At 37.7% G+C, this 12,316-nt stretch overlaps 1 protein-coding gene across 1 annotated transcript in view; it reads left to right on the top strand.

The window, feature by feature from the left end:
• LOC109835728 (pentatricopeptide repeat-containing protein At1g80550, mitochondrial) overlaps window positions 1-3,874 on the top strand; it is a 38,048-nt gene extending 34,174 nt beyond the window's left edge. The window contains exons 3-4 of the mRNA XM_020403738.1: window positions 3,436-3,557; window positions 3,778-3,874. The gene's annotated coding sequence lies outside the window, so the exon portion shown is untranslated. The remainder of the gene's footprint in view (window positions 1-3,435; window positions 3,558-3,777) is intronic.

The following is a 12,316-nucleotide window of genomic DNA, read 5'->3' as shown; positions in this document are numbered from 1 at the left end:
GTATATGTTTTCTTATCATACACAGTAAAATGGTGTATCCTTGGTTAGCCTTCTTTTGTTGTATGCAGGTCATTGATCTATTTGTATGTTACTGTTTCATAAAAGCTCAATCACATTTTTCATGTTAATTATCTCCTATATGCAGACTAGCATTTAATTTTCTTATTTTTTGTCGGTAATGATAAGATTATTTAGAAGAGCAACAAACCATAACATTAATATTAAAGGGGGTTGCATTGTGGACTTTAAAAACCATTAGGTTCCACTTGACTTTCGATGTATGAAAGACTTGGTACCATCATTAAGTTGTTCTGAGCTGAAGTAAAGTAATGTTATGTCTATATTGTTAAAAAGAGAGGAAGACTAGAATCCATTACATCTACCAATTCTGAATCAAGGCCTAGAAGATCACTGTATCAGTTCAGATGATCATGTTAGGTAATCATAAAAGTGCAATGGAAACAATAATAATGTCTAGAAAGCCAAAACAAAGGATGTCAGTGGAAAAAGCGAGTGATTATAAGAGAAACTGCTAGTCAATAGATCAGAAGTAAGCTTCTCGTGAAAATAATTGAAAGCTTTCTGTGATAATTGGAAACTGATTGGATGAAACTAATATTTGATTGCATTGCTCTAAATAGTGAAACCTTATGACTTCCAAACCAGTCATGGTGTGTTCTCTATGAAAATTTCCTATGAAAATAAACCCTCTGATCATATTTAATCTTCTAGCATTGATTTCCACTCCTGCTTTATGTCATTATGATATTTGAAGCTACATGTTAAGGACATAGTTGTTGCCTAAACACGTGGCATGGGTGATATCTGGTTATTTTCCAAGTGATTAGACATGGGGGGAATTCCAGAAAGCCCAACTCAGGGCAACCTATAGCTTATAGTTGTAGCAAGTATACGGTTATACATTATTTTCTCAAAAAAGTATACAGTTATGCATACAGGAGTAATGAACCAGTCGGCCTGTTCAATCACACACACTATGTATATGTGTGTGTGCGCGTAGCACATTGGTTAATTAGATGTCTATGAATCTTGATTTTCATTGCTATAAGTTTATAAAACATAAAGCAAATTTCTTGGGAGAGGAGGAGCATGATGATGATGACGACGACTATTATTAATTTTTTTGCCATTAAGGAAATGTGGGCTAATAACTATTGTTAGAGTGTAAAACTATATCCATTAATCCTCACCACAACTTTAAAGTTTTGATGTAACGGCAGAGACCTTTGTCACGGTATCATATTGATCCAGGTTTAAATCCCATTGTCCACGAATTTGAAACATATTTAAAACCACTTAAGAAGTCTAGGTTTCAGCCCATAAATAGGGTGCTCAACATGTGGGGGCACGTAAGAGTATAAAACTATATACATTGAGTCTGACCTTAGCTTCAGAAGTTTGGTGTAGTACACAGACCTTTCATAACTATAGAAGGAGCGAGCAAGTTAAGCAGCCATAACTATATAAAAGCGTGTCAAAATGTAGACTATAAAAGTCCATTCAGTTCCAGTGAGTTATGATGCTTCTTTTATGAAAAAATTTGGATATCGTCTTTGATTTGTCCTGAACCAAATCAACAAATGGTCTTATCTATACTGTCGTTATGGCATATTTTTGTGTTTGATAAATTTGACGTGTTCTCCAATAACGTGATTACTTGTCCGGTGTTCACTTGCTTTCGGAGGAGGAAGAAGAAGCAACCCACAACGGCACAGGAAGAAAACTGGAATCACCGTCCATCTTTTGGTGAGAAGGGCAAGAAGACAAAATAAAGGAAAGAAGAAGAACATCAACCAGAGATGAGAATAAGATGCTGCAAAAGAGAGGAGAAATAGATGATATCACCTCAAGCAATCCCCCATGAAGGCCTTGGAGATTTCCACATCGGTTTGGGATCATTTTAGTTAATAAGCACAAAGTATGCAATAAAAATTCAACTAAAGGATGTCACTAGAAGAGACAAAAGATAAGAGACTGAAGGAGAAATTGCTGGACAAAGGGTCAGAAGAGGTTAACAAACTATGGAGATAGTTGAAAATGAATTGAATGAAACTAGTATCTGATTTGACTCTACATGAGAAACCTTTTCAACGCACATGGTGTTCTGTATGAATATTCCTGTGAAAATAAGGCCTCTGATCATTTTTTTAATCTTCTAATTATAATTTCTAAGTCATATTGATATTTGAAACTACATATTGAGGACAGCATTGTTGCGTAAACACATGGGTGATATATGGTTATTTTCAAGTGTTCAGACATGTGGAGATGTCAAAAATCCCAACACTGTGATGCACCTATAGTTTACAGATGTACATGCAAGTATGCAGTTATACACGCATAAGGAGGAATGAACTTAATCAATCGGTCTGTGGTTCAATCAGGATTCTATCTTGTGCAGTCAAGGCTTGAAATTTTTATACTCTATTTTCTTAACAAATTCTGTGTCTCTCATTTTAATTACATAGATGTCTATAATTTTAAATTTTGCTGTAACTATTGAGTAAACATAAAGCAAATTTCTTGCTGTACGGCTATTTTTTTAGGAAAGTAAATATGAAACAAAGAAGAGGTTTAAGTTTATAGAGGTATAAGACAAATCTAATGGCAATGAGTTACTGCTATCATCATATTTCCATTATTTGATTATTTGTCCCGAAGACTAAAATTATCCTCAAATGTACAAATGGGAGTGTCTGGCATGCGGAAAAAAAAAAAAACTATACTTTTGAGAATCTCAGTGTAGGAAAATTTTGTCACAAAATTGACACTTCTATGGGAAACACGTAGTCTAGCTAGAAGTATCATCTAAATCAGAATTATTGCTGGACTGATTGTTATATGTCACTTTCTGGATGCAACAATGCGCGCGCAAAGAAATACGAGCGCACATTCTATCAAAATACCCCATAGAATAGGGTGACCTATACTTCCATGGGTGATTGGGGTGTTAGTTTTAAAATTTAAACTCTTCTATGGTGCAAACCACCCCTTTCCTATAGGGGTGGTTCGGAGAGGATCCTTATACCAAAAATACAGTACTTACCATTCTTCGTTTCATCACGTTACTTTGGATCTTTTCTGCATATTCTAGAATTGAAGCGGGAATACCATATGAAATGCAGGAATATGATTTTTATTACAACCAATTTTTTTAATGTTAATTCTTTCAAGTGACTGTATAATGTCACTGTCATTTAGTCTAATATTTGCTTAGTAGGGCTGTGAAGTATATGTTCTTATCAAGCCCATCGCTAAAACGGTACTGGATGGATGCACCCATGTTGATTTCCTTAGATTTTAAGCACTCTTAGTAGATTTTTGGTGTAGATTTCTTGTCAATTGTTGTGTTGAGATGCCATTGTAGCTCCTTTTCACCTTCAGTTTCTAACATAAGTTTGTTATAATTCTCAGGTCGGACGTTTTCTTGCTGACTTGCATTAGGGTGTCTCCATTGATTCAATTCTCCTAAACCCGGCATGACGAAGCTTATTCTTCAATGTTTTCGGGTTACTTGTGCTTTTCACGAGAAGTCGGTAAGAATCACCAACTTACGCAACAGCCAATTTGAGAAAAGAGAATGATCATGTTTGTATGTCGGCTTCGAGAATGCTTTTCTTTTCAGAGTATTTCGTGTTTATCATGAGAGTTACATGGCGAGTAGTAATATGATGTACTTGAGGGTAAAACTTCTTATTGGGCAAGCATCGGAGTACGGTGCTCTTTTATTGATCGTCTTAAATCATGTATGTGTAGATCACGTACAGAAAACCAGGGGGCGGGGGAGGGCCTGGTGGCGGCGAATGAGGCTGAGGCCGAGGCTGAGGTGGTGGTGGCAGACCAGGGGCACGTGAGGTGGCTCATGACGATGGACATGACACATCTTTCTTTCTTTCTTCTTGTTATCCTTCTCGTGTGTGTACATGAAAGAATTGAACGCGTGAAGGAATAAATAGGCATAATAGTAGGAGAGAATGTGCGCTAGCTAGTCCTGTTAACTACAATTCTAAACTGCGGTTCCACACCAACTACTCTTTGGTTTCCTTATTTTGCTTGATTCTTGTAGAGCAAACTTGCTCAGTAACGTTTCCGTGTTTTTTTTTCTTTCCAATTGATGGTTTTTCTTTTATTTTTTTTCCTTTCTTTTTGGAGGCATGACTTGTTTTCGCTCAATGTTTGAGTTCTGTGCTCTACTTGACGAAAAAGGCTTTTCTCTACACTAATTATTACGCTGAGATCTAGGACTTTGGCGGCGGGCTTTAATCCGAAACCTGGATTTGGATTCTGTAGTGGTGAGACAACTGCAATGTCACAACCATTAATTTGTATAGTGGGTAGTTATGATTTGCTTTTTAATTGTAAATTAAGAAAAAGTAGTGTAATTCATGGGGGTATGATGAGTGTTAGATATGGAATGATTCACAATCACCCACTAAACATATCAACGATGGTGATGTTGCAGTGGCCTTTCCACTAACATTTTTTTTTATAGTGGAGAGGATCCAAATCCGAAACCTGTATTTGGATTCTCTCTACTATAAAAAAATATAGTGGAACGACCATTGCAATATCACAACCATTAATTTCTTAGTGTGTGGTTATGATTTGCCTTTTAAATGTAAATTAGGGAAATAGTGTAATTCATGAGGGTACGGTGAGTGTTAGATATAGAATGAATCACAATCATTCGCTAAACAAATCAATGATTATGATGTTGTAGTGGCCTCTTCACTCCATTTTTTTTTATAGTGGAAAAGATCCAAATCCTTGAAACCTCAGCCCAACTTGAGTTTTGCATATTAGTATATGAAATTACAAAGAGATCAATTCAAGAATCAGCTTGAAGAAGAATAGTGAGATCCCTAGTAATCGTAATAAACGTTTTTTTTTTCAAATTAAAAAAAAACCGAACTAAAAAATATTTTATAAAGAGCATTCCGTGTCCAGCGAGGTTGTGACTTGATTACCTATGTATTGCAATGGTGGTAAATCAAATTTCTTCATTATTATAACACTTCTTTCTTAAAAAAAAGATTGCTTAGGTCAAATTATAAATAAAAATGAAAAGAAAAAAATGGGGATATTTTGCTATAACTATAGAACACCCCATTGTCGCAAGTAGCAACATTTATCTGAGTGATCCCTATACAACGAGAAAGTCTATTTAAAATCATCGAATAACCATCGGATATCCAGGTAAAAAAATCCAGATCTAGATATGGTTGCTAAATATCTATATCTGATAGGATATGATTACAAATACGAATATGTAGCGAAATATCCAGATCCTCATGCGAAACATCCGAATGTATGTTGGTCATATATTTGTAATAGTTTTAATTCTTAGAATAGTTGATTTAAGGTTAATTGTGATGATTAAAAGATCTAACATTAGCTTTTCATATATAACAAACATATTAATGAACTCTTTCATATCATATGAATTATACATTTTTTTAAAAATATTATCTCATTTTCTCATGTCAGTTTCATATCTGCATCTATATTCAAACACATATCCACATGTACATCTGTATACATAATTACTGGTAAGCTCATATGGACATGATGAAGTATCATATCCGAGCCATAGCAAAACCATTCGAATCCCAAACTGCATATCATCATAGCTAGCGTCAACTCTTCTGCGGAGGACCCACAGAAATTTAATTACCTAACATACCCGAGGCCGTGCGTTAGGGAGTGCCCCATAGTCACGCCGCGGTTTGACACCCATGGTCCAAAGATCGTGGGGTGGTTCCCTCGTCAAAACCAAGACATAAAAAAAAAAAAAATAAATAAAAATAAAAACAAAATACGAATAGCCATCATCGTACCCATAGCCTTCATTACTCCTCTCCCCCGTATCTTTTCCGTTTATCTCTACTTACCTAATTAAAAATCTAATCTTTGCACAAAATTTCCCACATAAATTAAATTAGTTCAAATCTTATCCTACACATTAACCCTTCTGCCACGGATCGCTGCTTTCTATCAGCCGCATCAAACTTCAGTAGGTAACACTTGTTTAATACTTCCAAAATCCACAACTTGATCATATCGTTCAAATCTAATTTTTTATCAACTTTGTTAGCTATTTCTGTCCAAAAAAAGTAATGGGTTCTCTTGAAAAATCCAATATGCGCTCTTATTTTAACCTGGGTTTGTTTCAAAAATATTTTTTTTATGCTTCTCAAATTCCCAACTTGATCCTATCCTGCTTCCTAAATGTCAAATTCTTACACGGGGGTTAACTCTTTATCAACTCTGGTAGTGGTTACAATCTGATACCAGTAATGGGTTCTCTTGAAATATCAAATATCTGCCAATAATTTTAACCTGCGTTTGTTTCAACTGAACAAGTTTTGGGGCTAAATTTTGGTATTCATGTGGAGGAACTTCTTGATTCACTAGTTTCTGAGATTTTAAGGTGAATCGATAAAACATCAGATAGAAATGCATTTTCCGTAGTTTCAAGCCGCCTATGTAGTATTGAAGCTGACCCAAGAGATTTCTTGGGAGTTGGTAGTGGATTTTAGAAAACGCGACGAAAATCAGGAAATTCGAGTTGAAGAAACAGCTACAGTAACCCTCGGGTCGGTCGACCGAGGGTGCAAGGGCGGTCGAACGACACAATCATCAGGAAAATAGGATACATGGATTCTCGGGTCGGTCGACCGAAGGCAAAGGACCGGTCGACCGATCTCGTGCACGCTATAGGGTCTGAAAACCCTGTCTCTGGCCGGTCGATCGGTGCAATGATTGCGATTGACTGATAGTGGTAAGTGGGCCTGATTCGTTTTCCTGAGCGGTTTTGGATTGGGTGTTTGTATAAATACAAACACGATTTCTAGGGTTTCTGAACTAGAGATAATTGAGCCTTTTAGGTACTTTGAGAGGGAGATATTGTGAGGGAGTTGAGAGCTTTGGTTAGGATTATATTTGAGTAATTTTGTAAGTTATAACCAGTTGTATTTCTCCTCCATATAGTAAAATCTCTCCATCCTCTCCCCGTGGACGTAGGCAATTACCGAACCACGTAAATCTCTATGGTTGGTTTGATTTGTGTCATATTTTGATGAATTACACTCGTGTTTGTTTTTTGTTCTCTTCTCTCATCGCTTACTGACTAGTTTGGTTGTCAAGCACGCTTCCACACGGCGCACAACAATTGGTATCAGAGCTCTAGGGTTTCAAATCTAGGGTTTTGCATTGGGTGAATGAAGATTTGTTGTTTGAAGCTTGGTTCTTGGAGTTCTATGCTTCGGTGGAGATAGCATTGCAGAGTTTCCTTTAAGATCTCGTTTTTCTTGTGTGGTTAGGAGATCGTGTTAGAATCCTATCTAGGGTTCAGTTGGGTAATTTCACAATTCTATCAAAGTTTGAATTTTTTTTTACAATTTAGAGTTTGTAAGCATGGGAGGAGAAGTTGGTGAAAGTAGCAAGGCGATGATGAATACAGTTCAGGTTGGACTTCAAAAATACTAAGATTAGTATAATGAAGTATGACAGCAAGATCAATTTTGGTTTGTGCATGAGCGACGTACATGACGTTCTCAATGCTCAAAATTTAGAAGAGACTATCATGGTACATGAGAGGCCACCGAAATACGATGAGGCGATATATGACAAGATGAATAGGAACGCTTGTGGAGTTATCAAGTCTTATTTGGAACAAGAGCTGAAATACGATATGATTGGTGGACGTCTGCGATGAAGATGTGAGAGATTCTTAACAACAAGTATCTTACGAAGAGTGTTGATAATCGGTTACACTTGCTGCGGAGATTATTTAGATTCGAGATATCTAGGGGCACCTCATTTGCTGCTCATGTGAATAACTATACAAAGCTATTGTCGGACTTGGCAAACGTGGATGAGAAGATAACGAATGAGTATAAGACGATTATTTTGTTAGGCTCCTTACCTGATGAGGAGTATGATACTTTTGTGCTCACTTTGTTGAACGGTAGATCTTCCATCACCTACAGTGATGTGACTAATACTTTGACAAATTACGATTTGAGGAGGAAGGACAAAGAGACTTTCAGAGCTAGCACTTCAGGAGAGGCCTTATCGACGAGAGGAAGGAGTCCATATCCAAGAGGTGATAATAGAGGAATGTCAAAGTCAAGAGGCCACCACCAATTAGCGAAGAACTAGTGTGCTTTCTGCAAAGAACAAGGACATTAGAAGAGAGATTGCCCAAAGCTCAAAGAAAAGAAGAATAGCAAGAAGAAGGGCCCGAAGACCAATGAGGTGAACGTCGCTAAAGGTGATGATTCCGATGATTCGTGCTTTTCTCTATTGATTACCCCAGATGTGAACTATGTAGATGCATCTGATTAAATGCTAGATTTTGGTACTACTTATCACGTGACTCCTCGGCGAGATTAGTTTACATCATTTGAGAGACTCGATGGGGGTGTGATAGTCATAGGAAATGACCAATCCTGTGATATTTGTAGGATAGGTACCGTCAGGATTCGGATGTATGATGAAGTTGTTCATGAATTGAATAAAGTGAGATTCGTTCCTCAGTTGAAGAAGAATCTTATTTTCGTTGGAGGTTTGGAGGCGAAGGGAATTAAGGTGACATTTGAGAACACTATAGCGAATGTTACTAAGGGGTTTTTGGTGATGATGAAGAGAGTCCGCAGTAGAAATTTATATTATCTAAAGGGAAGCACCAAGATTGGCCAGTTAGCTTCAGTTATTTAAGAGGCGGACGCGAGCAGACTTTGGTACTATAGGTTGGGGAACATAGGTGAAAAATCACTGCAGGCTTTGTGCAAGCAGTGACTATTGAAGAGAACCAAGAGTGGAAAGATAGAATTCTGTGAGCACTGCGTTCTTGGCAAGAAGACAAAGGTGAAGTTCGGGATATCTGTACACAAGACGACTGACATCTTGGACTACGTTCACATGGATGTTTGGAATCCCACCAAGACGATATCACTTGGTGGTCAACATTAGTTCGTTATTTTTGTAGATGACTATTCTAGGCGTTGTTGGGTGTACACCATGAAGCATAAGAATGAACTCCTTGAGTTATTTGTGGAGTGGAAGAGAAGGTTGAAACTGTATACAAGGAGAAAAATCAAGACGTTACGATCCGACATCGGCGGCGAATATACTTCAAACCCCTTTCAGCAGCTATGTCGAGACGAGGCATAGAGAATCACTTCACAGTTAGTCATACACCGCAACAGAGTGGGGTAGCAGAGAGGTTGAATCGGTCTCTACTAGAGAAGGTCCGATGTTTATTATCATAGAGTGATTTGGAGAAGATCTTTTGGGCTGGGGCACTTTCATATGCAAGCCACCTCATTAATAGGCTATCTTCATCTGTGATTGAGGAGAAAATCCTTATGGAGATGTGGTCGGGAGAACTAGCACGCGATTATGATCAGCTCAAGGTATTTGGGTGCCCTGTATTTTCTCATGTGAAGACTGATAAATTAGAACCTCGAGCTAAGAAGGCCATATTTTTGGAATTCAAGCGATGTGTCAAATGATATAAATTTTGGGATCCAATTGATAAGAAGATTGTGCTGAGTAGAGACGTCAAATTCGATAAGGCTTCGATCTTGAAGCTTTTCAGCTCTCATCAGGTGGAGAGCACCCCGACAGAGGAGATATCGAAGGTAGTGGAGATTGATGCAGCTCTACATTGTCCAGATGAGACCATATCCATTAGAGTGCAGACTGAGGTGATGCTAGGCGAACACGACGATGATTTAGAGGATGCAGGTACAATTGAGCAGGATCAAGGATCGACGGCTCCGGTTCAGAATTCTATGACGGTTCGGAGACCGAGAAGAGACATACGGATGCCAGCGTGGTATACAGACACAGTCGTTACATATGCAATTTCGGTGGAGAGTGTCGACGAGATGGTTCCTACTACATTCAGAGAGGCTGAGTAGAATTCAGAGGTTGATTTGTGGCAGGTGGCTATGCAAGGGGAGATGGAGTCTCTTCATAGGAACGACACATGGGAGCTTGTCGAGCTTCCAAAGGGACGGAAGGCTATTTGTTGTAAATGGGTGTATATGAAGAATGAGGGCATTAAAGACACTTCGGTGAGGTTCAAAGCTAGGATGGTAGTGAATGACTATGTACAGGAAGAAGGCGTTTATTACAATGAGGTCTTTTCCCCGGTGGTGAAACACTCTTTGATTCAGATCATGCTAGTTTGGTAGCACAATATGGTTTGGAATTGGATCAATTGGATGTAAAAATGATATTTCTTCATGGTGATCTTAATGAGGAAATCTATATGACTCAGCTATTGGGGTTTCGAGCTGCAGGGAAGGAGAAATTGGTTTGTAGATTAAAAAAAATCGCTATACGAGTTGAAGCAATCTCCGCGACAAAGTATAAGCGGCCATTCGTACATTAGGAGCCAGTTTAATCCTTGCGTATACTATCGCAAGTTTCATAGAGGTGCGTACATTTACTTATTGCTTTATGTTGATGACATATTGGTTGCTTCTATTTTCAGATCTGTCATAGATAGATTAAAGATTTAGCTTTCGAGCGAGTTTGAGATGAAGGATTTGGATGAAGCGAAGCGCATTTTAGGGATGGAGATCGACAGAGATAGGGGTAGAATTTATTTGACACAAGTGACTTATTTGAAGAAGGTCCTACAACGATTTAATGTCAGTATGGAGACGAAGCCAGTTAGTGTACTATTGGGAGCCCATTTAAAGCTTTCAGCTGACTTTTCAATGAAGACAGTTGAAGATAGAAAGTTGATCTCGAAGACTCCATATGTGAGCGTAGTGGGAAGTTTGATGTACGCCATGGTTTGTACGAGGTTGGATTTGTCGCATGCAGTGAGCATGGTTTCTAGATACATGCACGACCCGGGTCCGGGTCATTGGGATGCCGTGAGATGGATTTTGAGGTACATTTTTCTAATGCAGATACACCTTAATAAGTACTAGCTACTAACTTCAATCCTATGAGAAAGAAGCAACTATTAGCCATGGTTTAATGAGATTCGTGATATTTTCATTAAGATTTGGATGCACTCATCATTTCTTCAGTAGTCTAGTCCGTAACAGAACCAATCCGTTGTCCTGCAACCTCAATTAAAGCTAGGTCATACTGAGAATGCTTATCCAAAGAACATGATGGTTCAGATATTTTGAGGTGATTTAATCCTAAACTGTGTAATGATTGGGGTTAGAAATAAGTATAAGGTGAGTGATAGGGTTGGGAATAGAGTTTTTTTTTTATTTGGAGTTGGAATATGGTTTCTGTTCTGCTGTTCATAATCAAAGATATTGTGGATAATTTATCCATTTCTCTTAATGGTCGTTAGGAATCTTCATATGATAAAAATGTTGTTTGGGGACTTTTGATGTGAGTAAAGGAGAAGCATTGAGAAAATTAATATTACAAAACCCGAAGTAGAATCATTATTTGTTGGAATCTGATGTTGAAACCTGAATTAGGCCTCAGCAGCACACGACTAATTAGTAAAACAGTACTAAGTCTGGATTTCTCCATAAATGAGAACCCTTCTTTATTGTTAGGGTGCTGTTCATTAATTGTTATTTTTTTGTGTAAGAAACTGCCACGATTCATTAATATTTCTTGTTTGGGTGCCGTTTCTTAATATTTAGGATTCATTCCAAATATAACTATTATCACAAGAAGTGACCTTTGATCAAGATTCATCCAGCTCGTCAAAATTTCTACTTCTCTTCCAGCTGTACCTATATTTTTTCCTCTAATTAATTTCTACTCTAAATATCGTATTTGCTCGGTCAGGATTTTTAAGAGCCACCAAACTAAAGACTGATCATTAGTCTTTATCAAGAACATAGATATTTCTTGCAAGTTTCAAGAGCAACTTGTGACAGGCTTTGAAGCTTTAAAGGGGTTCATGGTTTTCTGCTCATGGTTGACCTTTGAGATACTGGGGTCTATAATACGGCAGTTGATATGATGGTGTAAATATCCCAACTCCTCCTCATTTCCTTTCCCCTTTATAAATTGGATAACTCACATGCAGTGTAAATATGTCATCAGAATATTTACGCAGTTGAATGATCTCCAATCCTGGCGTAGTTATATATGGTGCCCTGAAGTTATTTATATATAACTTTAATCCTAACTCGCTGCATGGGTTCATAATTTTCCACGCTGGCGATGTACTTTATATTTCGAAGGATATATTAATTGTTGGATAAATACTGTTGGATATGAGATTAATTAGAACATCGATGTTCAAAGGTCAGACATGCATATTGTTGGATAAATATGTTTAGCAGCTAAT

The sequence above is a fragment of the Asparagus officinalis genome, chromosome 3 (assembly GCF_001876935.1).
Source record: "Asparagus officinalis chromosome 3, Aspof.V1, whole genome shotgun sequence".
Taxonomy (NCBI): domain Eukaryota; kingdom Viridiplantae; phylum Streptophyta; class Magnoliopsida; order Asparagales; family Asparagaceae; genus Asparagus; species Asparagus officinalis.
This window is presented reverse-complemented; position numbering and strand designations above follow the sequence as displayed.